Source organism: Cupressus sempervirens, chromosome 9, assembly GCF_028749045.1.
Source record: "Cupressus sempervirens isolate cs-2001-9-10 chromosome 9, ASM2874904v1, whole genome shotgun sequence".
Classification (NCBI taxonomy): Eukaryota; Viridiplantae; Streptophyta; class Pinopsida; order Cupressales; family Cupressaceae; genus Cupressus; species Cupressus sempervirens.
In genome coordinates this window covers 233,850,689-233,871,757 of record NC_143126.1, presented here as the reverse complement: position 1 = coordinate 233,871,757, position 21,069 = coordinate 233,850,689, and the positions used below count along the sequence as shown (strand labels likewise).

General features: G+C 34.4%; 1 pseudogene; it reads right to left on the bottom strand.

Moving 5' to 3' along the window:
• Window positions 1–21,069, bottom strand: part of LOC149538356 (uncharacterized) — a 194,216-nt pseudogene that overhangs the window by 151,716 nt on the left and 21,431 nt on the right.

The window sequence follows — 21,069 nt, the reverse complement described above, 5'->3', positions numbered from 1 at the left end:
ATGTGTAGTTTAAAAAGTATAATAGATAAAATTCTCTGAGCATCACCTAGATCCAATGAGTTCTAAGTGTTCCATTTGCTCTCACGAGAGATGGATTAGTGTGTGAATCACTACTCATGATATATGGGTCAATGAGTTTGACTCAAAAGCTACATAGTTAAATCCTGATAGCAATATCACAATTTGACTTGGTGTGGAAAATATCTCCTACTTATCACTTGATGAGCATAAGTGGCTTTCTAATGAGTGGTTCATAAGGCACGACACTTGGTGAAGGGTTTTCAAATGAGGTTGTATGCAGAGTGGGTTTAACCATGGAGGGAACTCTATAGTTAAGTGCACTCAAGTTGGAGTAATACTAGGATGGGTGATCTCCCGAGAAGCCCTGATGCTTCACCTTTGTGAGCATCACCTAGATCCAATGAGTGCTAAGTGTTCCATTTGTTCTCATGAGAGATGGATTAAAGTGTGAATCACTACTCATGATATATGGGTCAATGAGTTTGACTCAAAACTTGCACAGTTAAATCCTGATAGCAATATTACAATTTGACTTGTTGTGGAAAATATCTCCTACTTATCAACAATGTATGTAGTATTTAACTATTTAAATTTGATGACATGTGCCCAACTATACTTTCTTTGTGTAAGATTAAAGTTAATTTCCATCCATTGTTGTTCAAATACGAGTGTTGGTTTCCTACTTTGTTTCTTTTCTTTTAACATCTACAACCTATCGACATATCCCTTGCACCTTCTTCATATCACTTACACAGCTCAGGGTCCATTTGGTTGCTGGAATATGATTTAGAAATTGGATATTGAAATCTTTGATTTGGAATTTTCGAACTTGAAATTTAGATTACGGTTTCTAAAATTTGTTTTGGGACTATTTGGTTCAAACTTAAAAATATTTGATATTTGGAATTTGTTATTCCAAGCCTGTTTGGTTCAAAATACGAATTTATGGTTCAAAAAATGAGTATAAAAGTTATAGTGAGAAAGGCAATCCTTATCTCCAATTTTTTCAAGGACCTATTTATGATGCTTCCAACTCCGCATATGCCAAAAATGTCAATGTTCATTGCAAATTAAAAAATCAAGAAAAAGTTAAAAGAAAGACGGAAGAATTTAGATAAGTGCAGATACCGAATTCTACTTTTTCCCAATTTCAATTTCAATTATGCAGACCCAAACAATAGATTAGAATTTTTTTAGAATTCTTAATACCAATTCCATTCTAATTCCAGCTACCAAAAGAACCCTCAACTATTAATACGTCCCTTAACACATTCCTCTCTTAGTACATGATTTAATTCGTAGACTTAATTCATATATTTTTGTTCTGCAAGTGTGCATTGACGCGCATTCACGACTTCCAAATGTAAATGATCAAATGCATTGCGGGTCGTTCACGTCTCCGCATCTTTCGTCGCTTTTCCATACCACGTAACATCGGAACCTACAAAGCGCAATTATATCAACGTAGAAATGGAATCCTACGCAGCCCGCACTACCTAAGAAGTTTCCCATATTTGTTGACCAAATTGGGCTGGTTCACACCACTCGATATTTTCTGGTTTTTCAAGTTGACATCATCGCTGACGCGACGGATAGAATCTAATGGAAATCTGGAAGCTCTATGCCATTGTGTCTACAAAGCCAGCGTTTTCTTAGCATAATTTGAATTTGCATATCATAGTGCAGCAATCATGGTCCACCCAACTCTCGCTTTCTTTTAATTCATTCTCGGCAATTTCCTTCTGCTTCAAGACTGAGCTTCCCTCTGACATGACGGATTAATTTTGATTAATATCAAAAGGGCAGATTGGAGAGCCAGCAGTAATGCTTTGAGCAACTGGAACGAGTTCCACCAAACCCCATGCGCTTGGAAAGGAATTGCGTGTGATGAGCTCGACAGAGTTACCACTGTTGATCTCACCGGTGCGATGATTTCAGGCAACTTGACTCCTGCAATTTGCAGCCTTCCCAATCTCACACAATTGACTCTTCAGAGTAATGCTTTCACTGCTCTTTCCCCAGACGCCCTCTTCAATTGCAAGCGTTTGCAAGTGCTCGATTTGTCCAGCAACGGCTTCACTGGAACACTCCCAACTCTTATCTCCAAGATGAGTGAGTTGAGAGTCCTGAATTTTTCATATAATGCTTTTAGCGGCTCCATTCCACCTGCTTTCTTGGGCAATTTAACGCTGCTGGAGATCTTGGATCTGGCGGAAAATGATCTTTCAGGAAGTATTCCTACCAGTTTGATGTGTCTGTCAAATTTGACAGAACTCTCTCTTTATAAAAATAAGTTGTCTGGACGAATTCCGGCAAACATTGGCCAGCTGCGAATGTTATCCACTTTGGATTTGGGTCACAATGAGCTGAAAGGCAGAGTTCCCGATGCAATTGGCAATCTCACATATCTGAGTCTTCTTCAATTGCAAGACAATCGGCTTACCGGAGAGATACCTTCTCAGATCGGGAAGTTGCCTCAGTTGAGTAACTTGATGCTCTACAAAAACAACTTCAGTGGCTGGTTGCCCCAGAGTTTGGGCTCATATTCCGATGTTGTTGTCTCTGATGTGTCTCAAAGTGGACTGGAAGGACCTCTTCCGAGGAATCTGTGCAGGGGAGGAGTGTTGTATGGCTTCGCAGCCTCTTCCAACAAATTCAACGGTACATTGCCTTCCTTCTTTGCAGACTGCAAATCTCTGGAGTATCTGTACCTCGACGACAACCAGCTGAGCGGTGAGATTCCAGCGGGGTTATGGGGTGCTGCCAAACTCAAGGGAATGTTTCTAAACAACAGTAAGTTCCAAGGCAAGATCTCAGCTTCTATTGGCCAGGCGAAGAATCTGACAAGATTGAGGATTAGTAACAATCGGATCGAAGGAACAATTCCTTCAGAAGTTGGGCGTCTTACAAAACTTCAAGTTTTTGAAGCTAGCAACAACAGGTTATCAGGGCCAATTCCACGTGAGCTCGCAAACTTAAGTCTGGTTAGTATTCTTAACCTCGACCATAATTTTCTGTCAGAGGAAATTCCCAAGGAAATAACATCGCTGAAGAATCTCAATCAGCTCAATTTAGGTTACAATCGACTTACGGGCGAAATCCCTAGATCTTTTAGTAACATATTTAGTCTTGATTTGTCAAACAATTTGCTTTCTGGATGGGTTCCTCCCGAATTGGAAGGACTGGATATGAATGTTTTCAATGTTTCAAACAATCACTTGTCTGGGCGCATTCCCGATGGCTTAGACAACCCGGCTTACAAGGAGAGCTTCGTGGGTAACCCGATGCTATGCGGAGGCCGGAATGTGATGCTACCTTCGTGTTCCTCTTCCAGCAAAATGTCACCTCAGAGCTTAGCGACCATTGTGGTGTTATCTTTATTTATAGTAACCATGCTGATCTTGAGCTGCATATATTTTTGTCGCTCCTCGAAGCCAAGCAAGGCAGATGGACAATGGTGCAAGAAGACGCCGTTCCATTCCACAGAGGCGGAGGAGGCATACATCTTTGGCAACTTGAGGGAGAATAACGCGATTGGTTCTAGAGGCGCTGGAAAAGCTCATGAGGCAACTCTACAAAACGAACGAGCCGTAGCATTTAAGAAGTTCCCTAAAGTGAGTGTAGGTTTCTGAAAGAAGCAGCCATGTCCTCTGAACTAGCAGATAAGAATATAACAGCAAGCAATGGCAGAGTTCACAAGTACGGAATGCTCTGTATTTTATAACTGAAAATCAGGTGCAGACTGTCTTATTGCTGCCGCTCTTAAAAACACAAACTCTTGGATTTTAAAAGCATTCGCAGCCCAAAATATACATAGGAAATAACTGGAGTTCGCTGCTACTTAAAGCAGTTTTATTTTATTCACTTAATGTTAATCTAGTTTGCAATGATTGAATGGTATTAAAACTACCAGTTTTTACGGAGCTAACCAGAGCAACCAATATATTATCCCGCATTTGTAAATGCGCAAACTAATTGGGAGAGTCAAGCAACTAAACTAATTGGGAGAGTCAAGCAATTAACTGATAGTAAACTAATTAAATAACTGTCTAAACAACTGATTGAAGGAGCAAACTTCACGACTGTCATATGACTCTTTGTTTGCACCTGTGTGGCGATTAAGTGGCAATCTTGTTATTTTGACTAAATCAACTATTTTAAACTTGTCAGAATAATTCTTGAATTAGATTAATCTTGTCATTTGATATGTTAACTAATTGGGGAATTAATGCTATTAAATGTTTTTCTTTTTTTAAGTTATGTTAAATGAATAGTTAAGTTGTTTTATGAATATGTTTATGATATTATGTAGACGTGATTTAAGTTCATACTTTAATGTATGTGTATGCATTATAATTATGATGTTCGTATATGATGTTTAATTAACGACTGACGGATACTGACTCCTTATGTTAGCGAGTGTTTGAGTGTCTATAGGTGTCGAAGGCGAGGGTGTGGTTGAGGTAGAGAGAGTTAGCCTCTCGGAAGGGGATAGATAGATAATCCTTGCAACTTACACACACCACTTAGAGTATATTAATGGTTTTAGATCATGATATGTTTAATCTTTTGTTTATTTTTTTTGATAATGATACTTGATCCGGCTAAATGTGATGAGCATATGTGTGAATAGATAATACTTTCATCTTATTCTATTTCGAAAAGAATGAATATGAAATGTGTAAGATCAATTTCATTTATTTAAAATTTAAGTTCTTTTATTTCTTTTATATATATGTTTAAATACTTGTGCAAATAATTTAAACTATTTTATTTTTGAAAAAGGGTAAGACATACGGAAAAATAAAAGAAAAGATAAGAGGTAGAATAATTTGATTAACCATTTTATCCAGGAATAGTTACAATCACGATGGAGGGCATTCAAGGAAAATTGATGGCAAATAATGGTGGAAGCAACGATTGTGGCTAGAAAGCAGGGGTAGGTAGGAGAATAACGGAAGCCATTGAGGAAGTACAAATGGAGGAAGGAGAAGGTTAAAAAAAAGGGGGATTGCCAGGGAAAAGGAAAAAAATGGGCTAGAGGCACAAGAGGGAATGGCCACTGAAATTGGTGGGAAGAAGGGCATCAACAACAGTAGGAGGAGTTGAACGTAACTTCAACGTCTTGGAAGCACAACATTCTCAGGTTCCTTTGACTATGTTTTTCTATCTACTTGCTTGTAGTAACATGTTCCATATTTAATATTTGATGTTCAAAGAAAGCCATGAAATAAGTATATTTAATGAAATTTGTTTAGGTCTTGATCAAGAATGTTGGACAAAATAGATGTGAGGATAAGTTAATAGTGTTAAATCTTTTTTTCCCTGGTCAGTAATCTGCAGAGACTGTTCGTTGAAACACATTTTATCAGCTTTTCTTTTTTCTCTTTTTCTTGTTGTAAAAGTGCTTGGTATTTTTGCTAAAATGTGCAAGTTTTCTCCTCCATTTTTAGGTTATTAATTCAACCCCAACCTTTTTTGTTTTTAGAACATATTTGGCTATAGGTTACCTTTGAAGAATTCAGAGTTGTTCTAAAAAAATTTCTTGGGGTTTCTATATTAATGCATGCTATTTCGTATTCTCCTTCACGACATCAAAAGAAATTGTTGGGTGCATTTATTTTCCCTAATTTTGCAAAGCTAGACGCTAACCTTCCTCTATTCTTTGATATTGTTCCTTGCCCAACATTCATATTAATATAAGATGCTATGAAACCACTTAGGGTGCTAGTTCAGCAACAAACCTGTTTGATTACTATTGTTGAGTTATGTATGGATTCCAGTGTGAAGAAATTATTGTGATGTTGAGAAACAAAACAAAACAAAAAAAACTTTCCTTCATAGGGTCACTTAAATATTTCAATGGCACTGTTACAAATTTTTAAATAGACGTAAATTGAGTGTTAAATTTTGTCTGTAAATGCTAATGCAACTCAATAACTATTGGAACTCAAATAATAAGTAAATCTGAACAGCAATATAAAGAAGGTCTAAAACTCATTGTTTATGGAAACTTCAAACAACTGGATAACTGTTGGAACTCAAATAATAAGTAAATCTGAATAGTAGTATAAAGAAGGTCTAAAACTCATTGTTTATGGAAAATTCAAACAACTAGATAATTGTTGGAACTCAAATAATAAGTAAATCCAAACAACAGTTGTTTTAAATTTTAAATTTTATTTTATTTCGTACTTCACTGAAAATTCAGCCATATGTGATTAAGTAACCTCTATAATCTTTTGAGGTTAAATAAATAGATTGAACGAGATTGAACAGGCATGATCAATCTAAAATGAAACAACATATTAGTATTGAACCACTCATTAAAACCTTATTGTTCTATTATGCTGTAACTTAACTCTTTTACTATTATTTCATAATGGTAAATGGAGTAGAGATCTTAAACACTAGGCTACTCTTAGTGTATTAATAACAAATTGAACCAGAAAAGTAGATTGTTAAGAATCTTGTTCTTGATAATGCTACTAAATTGTGCCATGTTGGGTGGAATTATCCCATTCTTTTGATTTCTAAGGTATTATAGTTAGACCATTTTTGCTAAGATAAATCTCAAATTGCCTGTGAGTTGTCTTGAGTGAGTTTTATTTCCTTATGGATGGGTGTATATGGCATTGGGAGAGTAAGGGTGGATACAGTTTGTTTTGCTTCTCTCAACCTGTCGAGTGTTGCATGGTAGGATTCATTATGTTTTGACTCTCCATGCATCATGTTGGTGAATTATTGCTTGGCCAAGCCATCTTTTAATATTTTAGTTGAAATATTGTTAATTCTGAAATTGCGTATGGGTAGATATGTTGAATTGTACATATGGTAAAATATGTTCTCTTTACTTTTTGCATATGTGTTGATCTGTAGAATGTTATTTTATTTCCCTGCCATATATCTGTGATTAGGCTACTTAGCACATGGATGTCTATAGTAAGTTTCACAGCTACACTTGATCCATCCAATCTGTCTTGTTCTAGGAAGCTAACCTTCTTGTGTTAGGGTTGGGGAGTTCTTCATTGTCAGGAAGAACCCCAAGGGAGTATTACTCCGTGGTTGGGGAGGTAAAAGCGCCTGGGCCATACCCCCGTTTCAAATAGTAGATAGAAGTTGTTTGTCAGCTAAGGATCAAAACAATCAGAAGTGGGGCAGCAAACACTTGGAAGCTATAAATGCCTATTGGATGATCACTATTTCTTTCTTCATGATTTATATGTATTCTAGAATTACACCTATGTACCATACACATTTAAGTCGACATTTTCAAGGAATGGATGTAATGAAGACTTGTAAGGGTTATCTTATGAGCATTATATATATCAAAACAACATTGTATTTGGATTTTGTAACAAACTTTGTAATCTTTATCAGTTGTCTCAATGAAGTATCTTGACTTTTCAACTCCATTGTTGATGTGTATCGTGATCTTCCGCATTTTTTTTGTGTTTTGGATGTTTTAGCATCATGTTGTAAGAGTTAGTCATTACAAAATTGCATGGAGATCTGGTTTTGCATCATAGCATTAGTTATGGACATACTCGCCAGTGTCATTGACAAAACTTGGAATATGATCTTGAGGCTTTGAACAACTGGAATCTTTGCCACTCACTCTCAATATGACAAAGTTAAGTGTTTTGAGACAATTGTTATAGATAGAACTTGAATAATGTCATAATTTTATTTTTATTTCTATTTTTCATATATTTTTTATTATTTTTTATACAAGGAGGTATCTCCACGGCCTTGTCCAGCAACCAGCAACCTATGTAAAAGGTGAGATCATCCACTTGCGAGTCATCCCAAATTTTTAACTGAGAAGCTGTAATGTCCCATTTTTTTGGAGTAATGACCCGTTCCAATAGGCCACTAAACAAAACCCTAAATTTAATACACTACTAAAATATATTACTAAAATAAAAGATAGTGCCAATGTATTCATTCAATGAAAACCAAAATTTTTTACAAATGATATGGCAAATTTCAGCACCAAAACATTATGACAAAGAACATTACAAAGAAACCCTTACTAGCTGTATACAATTGAGAACTTGTTACAACTACAGATTGAAATGAAGAACCAAGATTGATCAAATGGTGTAGATTGAATGCTGAAGATGATATGGTGAAAGTGCAACTCTAACTGAAACTCCAAACCAAAAATTAAGCACAAGTGAAAGGATTGAAATATCCTTCCCACAGCTGCAATAATTCAGGTGATCTTTCACACCCTCAAAATTGCGTACCAATTGAGAGTTTTCATTCTCAATGGCCAATTGTGACTACTTGCAGAAACCCTAGGCTCCACAATGCACATTAGCAAAAAGAAATAATAAATCTCAATAATAGGCAATGAGCCCTCAATGCCTTTTTTTTTTTTTTTCCTTGATAGGTCGGTCTCCCTTTTTAATTTTTCTCTGCTTCTTCCAGCAACCTTTAGAAGATTTTTTTAATTTAATTTATAAAGTTACCTTGTAATATATATTTTTTAATTGATAACTTTATAATTAATTCCTCCAAAAGAATGGGACATTACAGGTCCGCCCCTTCTAAAATTGCTTCGCCTCAAGAAATATTAATGCTGGATGCTACAAAATCACTTCTCCCTCCCAAGTAGCATCTTCAATAGGTAAACCTTTTCACTTAACTAGATACTCTCTTATTACTCTCCTACGAAGCTGCTTCTCTCTATTATCTAGAATGGATTATGGCACTAAGATCAATTTCCCCTCATCATCCAAGGGAGGTAATACTGCAGAAGGCATCACATTCTGACCCAACGCCTTTTTGAGACGTGATACATGAAACACATTGTGCACTCTACTATCTGAGGGAAGCTCCAACTCATAAGCCACCTCACCAACTCATTTGATGATCTTGAATGGTCCATAATAGCATGGCTTGAGTTTCTCTGCACCACTCTTCTTGAGAGTGGACTGCTTATATGGCTGCAACATGAGGTAAACCATATCATTTACCTCAAAACTATGCTCAATCCTCTTCTTGTCTGCATACTATTTTTGCTAGTTCTGAGCTCTACCAATGTTGTCTCTGAGAATAACAACTATATCATTACTTTCCTATAATAGTTCATCTGCACAAGGTACTTGACTGTCTCCCAACAACAAATCTAAGAAACTAGGTGCCTCATAACTGTAAAGTGCCATGAAGGGTGTCATTTGTATAGTCATATAATATGTAGTATTGTAACAATACTCACAGAGATATATCCATCTAACCCAAGCTCACTATTGATCTACCACATAATTCCTCAAATACCCTTCCACCCATTTGTTTACAATCTTTGTTTGACCATCAGTCTATGGGTGATAACTAGTACTAGGTGTAAGCTCAGTGCCACACAACCGAAATATCTCCTGCCAAAAGTGACTCATGAAGCGGCTGTCCCTGTCACTCGCAATGCTCCAAGGAAAACCATGTAATCTAAAAATCTCCCTGAAGAAGACCTCTACCACTTGAGTTTCTAAGTATGTAGTAGTGATAGGGAAGAAGTGAGCATATTTTGTCAGCCTATCCACCACCACATAGATACAATCGCACCCGTGGGCCTTGGGAAAGCCCGTAATAAAATCCATAGAGATGCACTCCCACTTCCTATCAGGAATAGGAAGTGGTTGTAGGATCCCTATTGGATAAGTGTGCTCTTGTTTGTTCTATTGGCAAACATGACACTCACACACATACTACAAAACATTAGCCTTAAGTCCCTTCCAAGTGAACCATTCCCATACTAACCTGTAAGTCTTGAAATACCCAAGATGGCCTGCTGTAGGTGAATTATGGAATGCTCTCAAAATCAACTGCTTCACTTTCGATCCTGGGACTAAGTAAATCCTATTCTTGTAAATGATCAAATCATCTATGAGAGTGTATCTGGTGTCGATTGTTGTCCCCTCCACTAGAGCAAAGGCCCACGTGTTTTTGGCATATTCTGCTACAATCAAGTGTCACCAATCCTTTGATATCTGAATCATAGAAGTGAGGTGTGGCCTATGGGATAAAGCATCTACAACAATATTTTGTGTCCCCTTAACATATGTGATATCAAAATCATATGCCTGTAACTTACTCACCCACCTATGCTAACGATCATTCAGGTCCCACTATCCCAAAAAGTGCTTCAAACTATTATGATCAGTTTTAATACAAAATTTGCTACCCACGAGATACTGTCTGAATTTGGCCAAGGCATGCATGATGGCCAACATCTACTTATCATATATGCTAAATGATCTCTCTTCCCCTTTGAGTTTCCTACTCTCATAAGCTATCGGATGCTTGTCCTGCATGACTACATCACCAACTCCCTCTCCAAAAGCATCACATTGAAGCTCAAATGGCTTTGTGAAATCAGGTAATGCTAATACTGGGCATGTAGTCATTATTTCCTTGAACCGCATAAAACACTCCTATGCCTCCCGAGTCCACACAAATGCCCCTTTCTTCAGCAAATCTGTCATAGGCACTGCATGTCATGAGTAGCCACTAACAAACCCGTGATAGAATCCATATAGACCAAGGAACCCTCTTAATTGTGTAAGGTTCTCTGGTGGTGGCCAATCAACAATAGCACGGATCTTTTCAGGATCCATTTGCACTCCTTTTGCACTAATGATGTGTCCAAGATACAACAATTCGGTCGTCCCCAAATCACATTTGGACTCCTTGGCATACAAAGACTTGCTCTGTAAAATGCTTAATACTATCTCCAAGTGCTCTAAACGTTCTTGCCATGTCCTGCTATAGATCAAAATATCATCAAAGAACACTAGCACAAATTTCCTCAATTGATGGTGGAAGACCTTGTTCATAGTGGAGTGAAAAGTGGCAGGTGCATTAGTCAAACCAAAAGGCATGACTACAAACTCGAAATGCCTGTAATGACATCTTAAAGTAGTTTTTTCAATATCCTGATCTCGAACTTTGATCTGGTGATAGCTTGATCTCAAATCATTTTTTGTGAAATAACAAGCCCCATGCAATTTGTCTATCAGCTCATCAATGCATGAGATGGGATACTTGTTCTTTATACTACTCTTATTCAACACCTTGTAATCAATACACATTTGTAGAGTACCATCCTTCTTTTTTACCAAAACAACAAAAGATGCAAAGGGTGACTTACTTGGTCTGATGTGTCCTATTGCTAGCAACTTATTGATGGTCCTCTCGATCTCATCTTTAAGTCATTTTGGGTGCCGGTATGTTGTGATCATGATAGGCTTAACACCTTCCTCCAACTCGATAATGTGCTCAATACCTCTCTCTGGTGGTCTGCCTGGTGGAATTTCACTGAATACCTTCCCATACTTGATTTTCAATTTTTGAATATCTGGATGATATTTAGTCTTATGTTGCCCCTCCTAGGTATGCATCAAAGCACATATTTCCACCCACTCTATATTATTATGTTTGGCTAATCTCTCCAACTGCCTAAATGAGATAGTCCTGACATCACCATTACAGATAGCCTTCAACACATGAGTCCTGCCATCCACCACGAATTGTATCTCCATATCCTCCAATCTCATAGTAACCTCCTTCAAAGAATGTAGCCATTTCATTGCAAGTACTATGTCCATGTCACCCATGTTGACCACATGATAGTCCACCTTAAACTCATAGTTGTTAAGGCACAAAGGTAGATCTTGCACCATCCTATCACAACAAAGAGTATATCCATCAGCTACCTTAAGTCTCAGTCCCTCAAACTCCTCAGTAATGAGTCCATGCCTCTCCACAAATTTTGCATCAATGAAATTATGCGTGGCACCTATATCCAATAGAGTAATAATCTTTTGTCCTTCCAAGACTCCCCAAAATCTGGAAGATCCCTCTCTCTTAATACTAGACAGATGTGCCTCCTATAAATGTATCTCTAGACCCTCTTTTTTCTCAGCACTATCTACCTCTTGTTCACCCTCTGCCTCATTAAGATCCTCATCATGGTGCTCTGAGATGTCTGAATCTGAACCTTCGTAATAAGCCCACATCACTTGGTTAGCCTTCCCCTTAGGCTTCATAGGACAATCATGACCAAACTCATAGGGACCTTTGCAAAAGAAGCATAGCTTCTTCCTATGCAGGTCATTAAGTGTTTCCTTATCCCAAGGTGTAGCTAGCTTGTCTTTTGAGTCACTAACCTTCTCTTTACCCTTGCTAAATTCCCCTTTGTTATCTCTAAATGATGAAGAACTCTTTGAACTAAACCGATTTGCTGGAGCTATAAGTTCCATACTGTGGGCTTTCTTCATGGCTTCATGTAATGTAGGAGGATCAAAGGCCTTTACCCACCCCTTGAGTGGTTCAGTTAATCCCTTTGTGAATAAAATGACTAGCCTCCTTTCTGAAATGTTAGGCACCATCACTGCAAGCTTCTAGAAGTCATTGATAAATTGTTGTAGGCCTCATGACTGTCTCAACTGGGCTAACTCCCAAAAATAAACTTCAAGATTTTTTTTATCAAACCTTTCTTTCAATCTATCCACAAACTCCTGATAAGTGATTACCTGATTGTGTTGCAATGTGATCATGCCATGTGTCCACCAATCATGTGTTGCCCCATCTAAGTGTAAAGTGGCATACTTGAGTGCTTCAAATTTTGTAATCATCTTCAAAGATAGGAAAGTATCCACCTTATGAATCCAAGCACAAGCAGTCATTTTTCCACTACCATCAAATGTGGGTAATATGAACTTGTTGGTGACCTGTTGCAACTCACCGTGTTTATCTACTTTCTTCTGCCTAGGAGCTCTATAGTTCAGGTACCTGTCAAATGTCCATCCATCCTGTACATATTCTGGTAATGAATCCCACTCATTCCTCGCTTGTTGGAGTTCATCTACAATATCTGTTACCATAGCATCAAGTGTGCATGCTAGAGTTTCTTCTCTGAATGTAGGACATGTGGATCTGTCAGTTGTTCCAGACCGTAGCCTATGTTGTGATCCTACTATGCTCCTGTCATCTTGGTCATTATCATGATTATTCCTCCTATTTTCCCCAATCAAATGTTGTATCATAACCATCATTGCCTGTGTACTTGCCTCTATTAACTATAGAAGCCTCTCCTGTTGCTGTAAAGTCTCATCATCTCGCACACTTCTAGATGGGCTTTGAGAATGTCTCTCATCCATATTCTTAGTTATGTTGGTTCTTTTGTAAACTAAATTAAATGGTGGCTGGGTAACCCTATCAGGCTTGTAGGAAACCGCTCTAATACCACTGTAATGACCTGTACCAATAGGCCACTAAACAAAACCCTAAATTTAATACACTACTAAAATATATTGCTGAAATAAAAGATAGCGCCAATGTATTCATTCAATGAAAACCAAATACTTTTATAAATGATATGGCAAATTTCAGCACCAAAACATTATGACATAGCACATTACAAAGAAACCCTAACTGGCTATATACAATTGAGAACTTGTTGCAACTACAGATTGAAATGAAGAACCTAGATTGATCAAACGGTGGAGACTGAATGCTGAAGATGATATGGTGAAAGTACAACTCCAACTGAAACTCCAAACTAGAAATTAAGCACAAGTGAAAGGATTGAAATATCCTTCCCACAACTACAATAATTTAGGTGATCTTTAACACCCTCAAACTTGTGTACCAATTGAGAGTTTTTGTTCTCAATGGCCAATTGTGACTACTTGCAGAAACCCTAGGCTCCACAACACACATCAGCAAAAAGAAATAATAAATCTCGATGATAGTCAATGAGCCCTCAATGCCTATTTATTCTTTTTTCCTTGATAGGTCGGCCTCCTTTTTTAATTTTTCTCTGCTTCTTCCAGCAACCTCTAGAAGATTTTTTTTATTTAATTTATAAAGTTACCTTGTAATATATATTTTTTAATTGATAACTTTATAATTAATTCCTCCAAAAGAATGGGACATTATAGAAGCACTTTCTAAACCAAGACCATGAGGAGCTACCCACAACCTCAAGCCAATTGTGCTAATCGTGTGGACTATTTTTATCTATCTTATTATTTCTATTTTGATTTTTTAATCTCTAAAGTGAGATATATATATATATATGTTTCTAAAAATTTTCATCAGTCTCCAAAATTTATTGAATAGAGATAATGTTGAAGATTGAGGGTGGATAGGATGTAGAGTGGTAGTGGTAAGGGAGGTAGTTTGAAGGCAAGTTCAGAGAGGTTCAACAATTGTTCTTCCAAGGAAGCCCTTGTTTATGAAAACAAGTGCATAAATTGTTCTCGATGGCAAGATTAAAGTGTTAATAGATTTTGGTATAGAAACAAAAAAATTCACCAACAATCTAACTATGGTGTTGTGGATCTTATTTTTAAGCTGAAGATCCTCCACTCCAAACTTGAGCTACTCAAAATTGTATTCTTGATCAAAGAAATTAGAAGTAATTCCTTTATTCTTATTGTTAGTGTATTTATTTAATTATACTTGGGCTTATTAATCCTACTTAGTCATCCATGCTTATTTGACGCTTGCCTACACAAGTTGTAATCATTTTGGAGTCTATTAGAGAGGTGTATGTTCCATTTTGACACCTCATCCTATTTAATAGGTTGTTATTTTTTATTTGTGACTACTCATGTTTGAGGATTTAATATCATTTCATGAAAGAACTAAAACCTATATGTATTCCCCTTTTATACATTATTTGATACTCAACTCTAGCTCTCATTTTGTATTGGTGTGTTTCTAATTTATTTCTTAGATAATACTAGTTTATTCATGGTATTAGAACATGTTGGCAAGTGACCAAGTATAAGGGTATGAGTGTTGTCATTGACAAAAAAATATTCATATGGTAAGATTGTTTGAAGGAACAACAACTTTTGGTTTTGGTTATGAAAAAATGTCAAGCGTTTAGCATTAAAACTACAAGCAATCAACTTGTTTTGTTCAACAAGCTTAGTGGAGTAAGTTGAATTGGCCATAATTTTGGAGATAGTCAATATCATGTCTAAATAAAGTGTCAGTATGCTTTCCTAGTTTTTTATATTAAAAGAAGCTAATATGTTTTTATGAGTATTCATATTTTGGTTAAGAAATATGAAGATAGTTCAATACTGTAATTTATACATGACAAGTGATAGAGCTCGAGCATTTTCACCTAAGGAATTGCATTTTCTTGTCATTTCAATTACTTGGAAATGTAGATATGGAATCCTAGATATTAACCCTCTTTTATCAATTTTTTACAAATAGTTTTGGATGTATCACATCTTTCATCATTATCATTGATTGGAAAAAGTATTTGAAAGGGGTGTATATGTGGATCAATTTTTACATGCAAAGTGTGGTAATGTAATGTGGGCATTATGGGATCTTTATGGATGATGCTATGATGATCAAATGTGTGTATTTTTTATATAGCTAGAAACAAATATGAGAAACACAAAGGACTAATCTAATATTCAGATGTCTGTACAATCAGTTTTTGATTTTATATATTACTCATTGTATCAATTTAAAATCATTATAGAGAAGTGAACTTCTATTTTATTACAACTAAACACAGTTGAAACCTCGAACAAGGTTTAGTCCTATTGCAAGAAATTATCTACTAAGTATACATAATAACTCTGAACACGATGTAAACTCCTAACATAGAACCTTTTGATTATTACATTATTGTGGATATTGTCCCCACTCAGGTTTTCCCAAGTAGCCAAGATTTTTTTGAAAATAAAATCTTATTGTTGTATGCTTTACTTTTCAATACTATTATTTGTGTACTACTACATAGAGTGTGGCTTAAAGGCAATTTTTGAGATAATTAATTAATTAATTTTCTTACTAAGAGACAATAAAAAAAAATGTGTGTCATCTAAAATATTGTCTTTAATTGGATGTGTTACAATATTATATATTTCAAATTTTTCTCTTTGGAGTCAATATTTCTTTAATAATTACTCTCTCTAGAGAGACAATACATGTTTAAATCAACCTATTCTCTCTTAAGTCATTTTTAAATAAATATTTTGACTTAATATTCTTTTCCTATAGAAAAATTAATACAATATTAACTGTAATTATTTTCAATGTTTTGTTTCTTACAGGCACTCAACAAAGTAGCATAACAAACTAGAAAAATTGTATTAATTATTTTATTACAATGCTTTCTTTCTTACAAAATGATGTGGGAGTTCCTCCACCACAATCAATAAAATGTATCTCAGATATGCCATAACCACCATTGAATAATAATAATAACTTCTCTTTAATCTATAGCCTCATGGTGAAGTACTTAAATAGACCAAGACACCTTCATGCTACATGTCCATTAGGACAAAAGATCCTTGACTTAAATACATAGTTTTATTAAGAAAACCATAAGTAATGTTTAATTTCCAATACTTTAAGAGTTCTAATTCTTTCAACATGTCACATCTAGAATGAGTATATTTGGATACAATTTCTGAATAATGTTTTTGAAATGAACAAGAAGCTTCTCATTTTCTTCATATTTCTTTTGTAGCCGAAGCATAGAAACATTTAGTTAAGAAGGAAGCATCTCATATTCTTCATGGTTTTCCTGTAGTCCAAAAGATAAAAGAAGTATAATAATATAAGATGACTAATAAAATGACGATGCTGATATATGAAAAACACATCAACAAAGAAAAGACATAGAGAATGTTGAAAGTCATGGAGATCACTCAAAATGAACTATGCATGAATATTTTACCTTTTTTAAAAATTTTCTGGGTGTAAAAATAGGCTTTCTAACAAGTCTTAAGTCTTTTTATAAAGTTTATAGATGTTTTCTAATGTAATTGAATACAAATGGAGTATCATAGCTATTATCTTTTAAACATAAATGATAGGAGGAAAAACAATCAAGAAGTTTGAACTATTCCAAGTATGTTGTTTTCAAGCATGTTCCAAATAGTATGTTGTTATTTTGACTTGACCTCAATATGCAAAAGAGACTACAACTTACAAAAGGCTCTAGTGGATGTACTTGAAACTTTTTGAAGACAAGGAAAATGAAACTTTAAATAAGAAAATACTAATCTTACATGAGATAGCTGTAAATCTATTAGTTAATGACATATTTTATTTAGAAAAATGCCAAATCTTGAGAAAATAGTATTGCAACCAATGATTTTTGAAAAAAGAAAAAGAAAAAGAAAATCATTTCAAAGAGAACAATAGTTGTAGTATGGCATCAAAGTTTTTATTAAGGAAATAACATGCTCTATTAAAGATAAAGTGATGATTTTCAAGATTGACAAAATATTTGCGTTGGAATAAATAACAAAGAACAAAGAGTATAATGAAAAGCTTACACTTTTCAAAACTAGAAGAAAGCATATTTTAATTTAATAAATGGTTTTTATCCTTATCTAAACAGTAGCCTTGGATTCATAAAAACACATTCCAAAGATATAGAAGATATTTATGACTTTAATCAAGGTGTTAAAGATTGTCATAATAGGTGAAGTAGGCCTCAAAAGGATATGTAATAGGTTTGGAGGGTAGGTTTGTATCTTGATACATGTATGTGTATTTAAAGGCCTTTGGGAAACTTTTTCAGGTAGTAGGAGTGATAAATTAGGTTCATGAAAGAAATAATAAAGTAAAATTCTGAGAAAGATGTCAATAAAAGCAAAGTGATTTTTGCAACTTTCATGATTTTGGCTAGTCTAACTTTCTAATCTATTGGATTATTTCATTAATATGTTAGTTTTAGGTTTAGATTAAATAAAATAATAAACATATAGTTCCCTAGTCAATCGGGTAGTTGTAGTCATCTAGATGGTTATTCATATAAATAAAGACTTATAAAGTCATGAGCATTACGTTGTAAAATAAATTCAAATTTATTGAAACATCCCTTTGCATTCTATATTTTAACTTTAATTTTCATATTTGGTATTAGAGCTACATTAGAGAAATTATGGATAAATCTTCCCTATGAGAGCTGTCATGGGGATTTTGATAAAAACCAATATATGTTTATGAATGCAACATGAATTTGAAAGTGGAATCATGTTGGGTCTAAAGGGAAATACAAAAATTCAATGAAAATAGTTTGAGCAATTATGAAAGAGAATTGTGTTGTAAGTAGTGGAAGAGATTGTTGGGCGTTCCCATAATAAATGATTCATGAAACAAAAATGAGTTTTGCATAGTTTGAGTAGTGATTGCATGTATTTTTTTTGGTATGATTTTTTTATTAGATAATAGTCGTTATAGATGTACATAGAATATCTTAAGTTGTGTTGGTTGAGACGAAATCTTTTGATTTTTTAGCAAAATTCATAAATTATTGGCATGTCTAAAAAACATAATGGATTTTTATTCCATTTGATAGAAGTAACTTTCCAAAACTTGGGATAGTAGAATCCCCTTTATTACATTGCACTAGGAGAATCAATGAAAACATGCCACATTTCAAAAAATTCAAAGATTGTATTAGATCTATTGTACGATGAATGCATATGTTATTGCATCTAATTTTTTTAAAGTAGTGAACCATCAAATGAAATGGGGTGGTGGTTGACTATAAAATGAATCAATAACCATAGTTTTAGATATGTGTGTAGGCAAAAAACTTCAAGTAGGGGTAATGCTCTAACATGTTTTTGTATTTACAAAGGCACGGTACATTTTCTCTTTGTGTGTTATCATCTAGAGTCAATTATTGTGTAGGGCATGAAATGGTATTTGACTAGAACATTGCCCAATTAGTTAAAGATAGAATATTATGTTTTTATTCCTCTCTCTCTACAAAAGAAATAAAATGGATCAATATAATATTGAGTACCCTTATTTTCTTTGCATATAGCCACTACAAGCCCTTTCTAAAATTAAAGCATTTTCCTTAATTTTCTTAAGAAATATATTGTCTTATGGGCTCAGATAGCATAGGAATAATGCCTTGTACCTATAGTCATTACCCAACTTTTCTTATGCCGTGAGTTTGGACACTTTTGTTATAACTACTATTTACTTTTCCCTCTAACTGAAAAGGTATATTTCTTTTTTGTTCTCCTTTCATTGTTGTTAGAAAGTTGTATTTGTTCTTAGAGAATGCATGCAACAACATGTAGTGATAAATGAGTATAAGAATAAAAGTTTAACAAATGTGTGATAAATTAGCATAAGGATAAAAATTTAACAAGTGTGACAAACATGAAGAAATGGAAAATTCCTTGCTCATCCTCCAAAAACAACTAACCCTATTATGAAGGACAAGTAGGAAAGTTTGTAGCTTCATATATAGTGTCCTACAATGCTCATTTTGTTAAAGCTTTTATGGGATGGTTGCATATATTTTACCCCACAATAAGAGATAATTGTGTGAAATTTATGGGAAACTAAGGATACTCTAATACTGGTTTATACTAACTATGCAATTTTCATTATTTGCAAAGTTTTATAATGGATTCGATAATTCTTCCTATCATTAACCTTAATATTTATACTATTTTTTAACATTACTTAGTAATCATATTTTTCATTTGTTGTATACCTAGGAAATGATATTTATAACATATGCTTGTACTTTAAATTTTATTTTTATTTTAGTTACTTTTTCTCCTGAGCTTACTTTTTTTATTTTCCTATTAATTTGATTTAAGTATGCATTTATTTGTGTTTAACAATAGTCCATGGCCTTCTTTTAACAATAAGGATTGATGAAATTTGTGTATAGGTTTAGACATATTGCTATAGCTTGGATGTGCTTCTATAACATGGGTTTCTTAAAATAATCTAGTATTCATGGTGTTATCACATGATTGGCATTGTCAGACACAAGATTTTATGCAATTTAGCTTTATGTTCAACCTCCCAAAATTTAAGAGGCCATCTAATCATTCAAAAAAGTAAGTTACCACAATTATCTTTAGTTAATAAACTATCATTTTGTATTTGAATCTACCAATTCACAGCCTAATTACATGTAAATTATGTTTTTTATCTGATTGAATATCCTTCTATGTTGGCATAATATGGAGATATACCTACAACTATGAAAACTACAAGTAAGATGTGATTTTTATATATATTGTGGATGCTTCTTCTTAGCACAATATCAAGATAGACCTATAACTGTGAATGTGGGTGCTCTTGTAGCTTATAATTCCACAATTTGGAGAATGATAAAAAATGCCATTGAACTGGTAATAGAAGATGTTAAAAAGTGACAAAACTCTGCTCAAGGAATCTAACTTGAGCTGCTCGAGGAACCTAACTTGAGATCATCATGATGGATTGTAGTTGTAGGGGCTTTTACTAGAAATTTAGTGGGTCCTTTAGGTCACCATGATGGAATGAAAGTGTAGGGATTTCACTCAAACTTTAGTGGGTATGTTCAAATCATTAACTAAGTTCAATATATAATTTTTATATTTGGAAAGTTATTTTTTTGTTTAAAGAAATGTGGGCATCTAAGATGATTTCGTAGAAGAAAAAAGTTGTAAGTTAAATTGTTTGTTGATATCAAATATCATAATTATTGGTGCAAGATGATTGAAATAGAAGCAACAGTAACAAGTTATCTACTTTTTTTCAACACTTGCAAGTATATACTTGTTATCAACTTTGAGTGCAAGTATTCATGCTTTATATTTAAGCAATGGAAAGATGCATTGACTATTCCATACTAATCAAACATTTCTAGAACTTTTTTACTCTTAAGTGAGGAATGTGGGATTTATGTTCAATGCTAAATTGTCATGAAAATTTTGTCGTCCATTTGTAGCCCTATTACAAAAGCACAAGAAGCACTACCTTTGAGTATGCAAAGTCTCTTAACAAATATAAGAGGTCAGACCATTGGGCTTCTACAATTGCCAATATGACTTCAGTTTTAAAATAAATTATTAACATATTTCGAGTTATATTAGCATAATTTCTACTATAAAATAAATAATTTTTTTTCATCTTTAGTATTAATTATTATACATTATTTAATACGTTATTGTATCGTCTTCTCTCGACTTGTGCATTTACACAAATGGAATATATTTGATTAAAAAGTTAATTTCTAAATTAGAATAT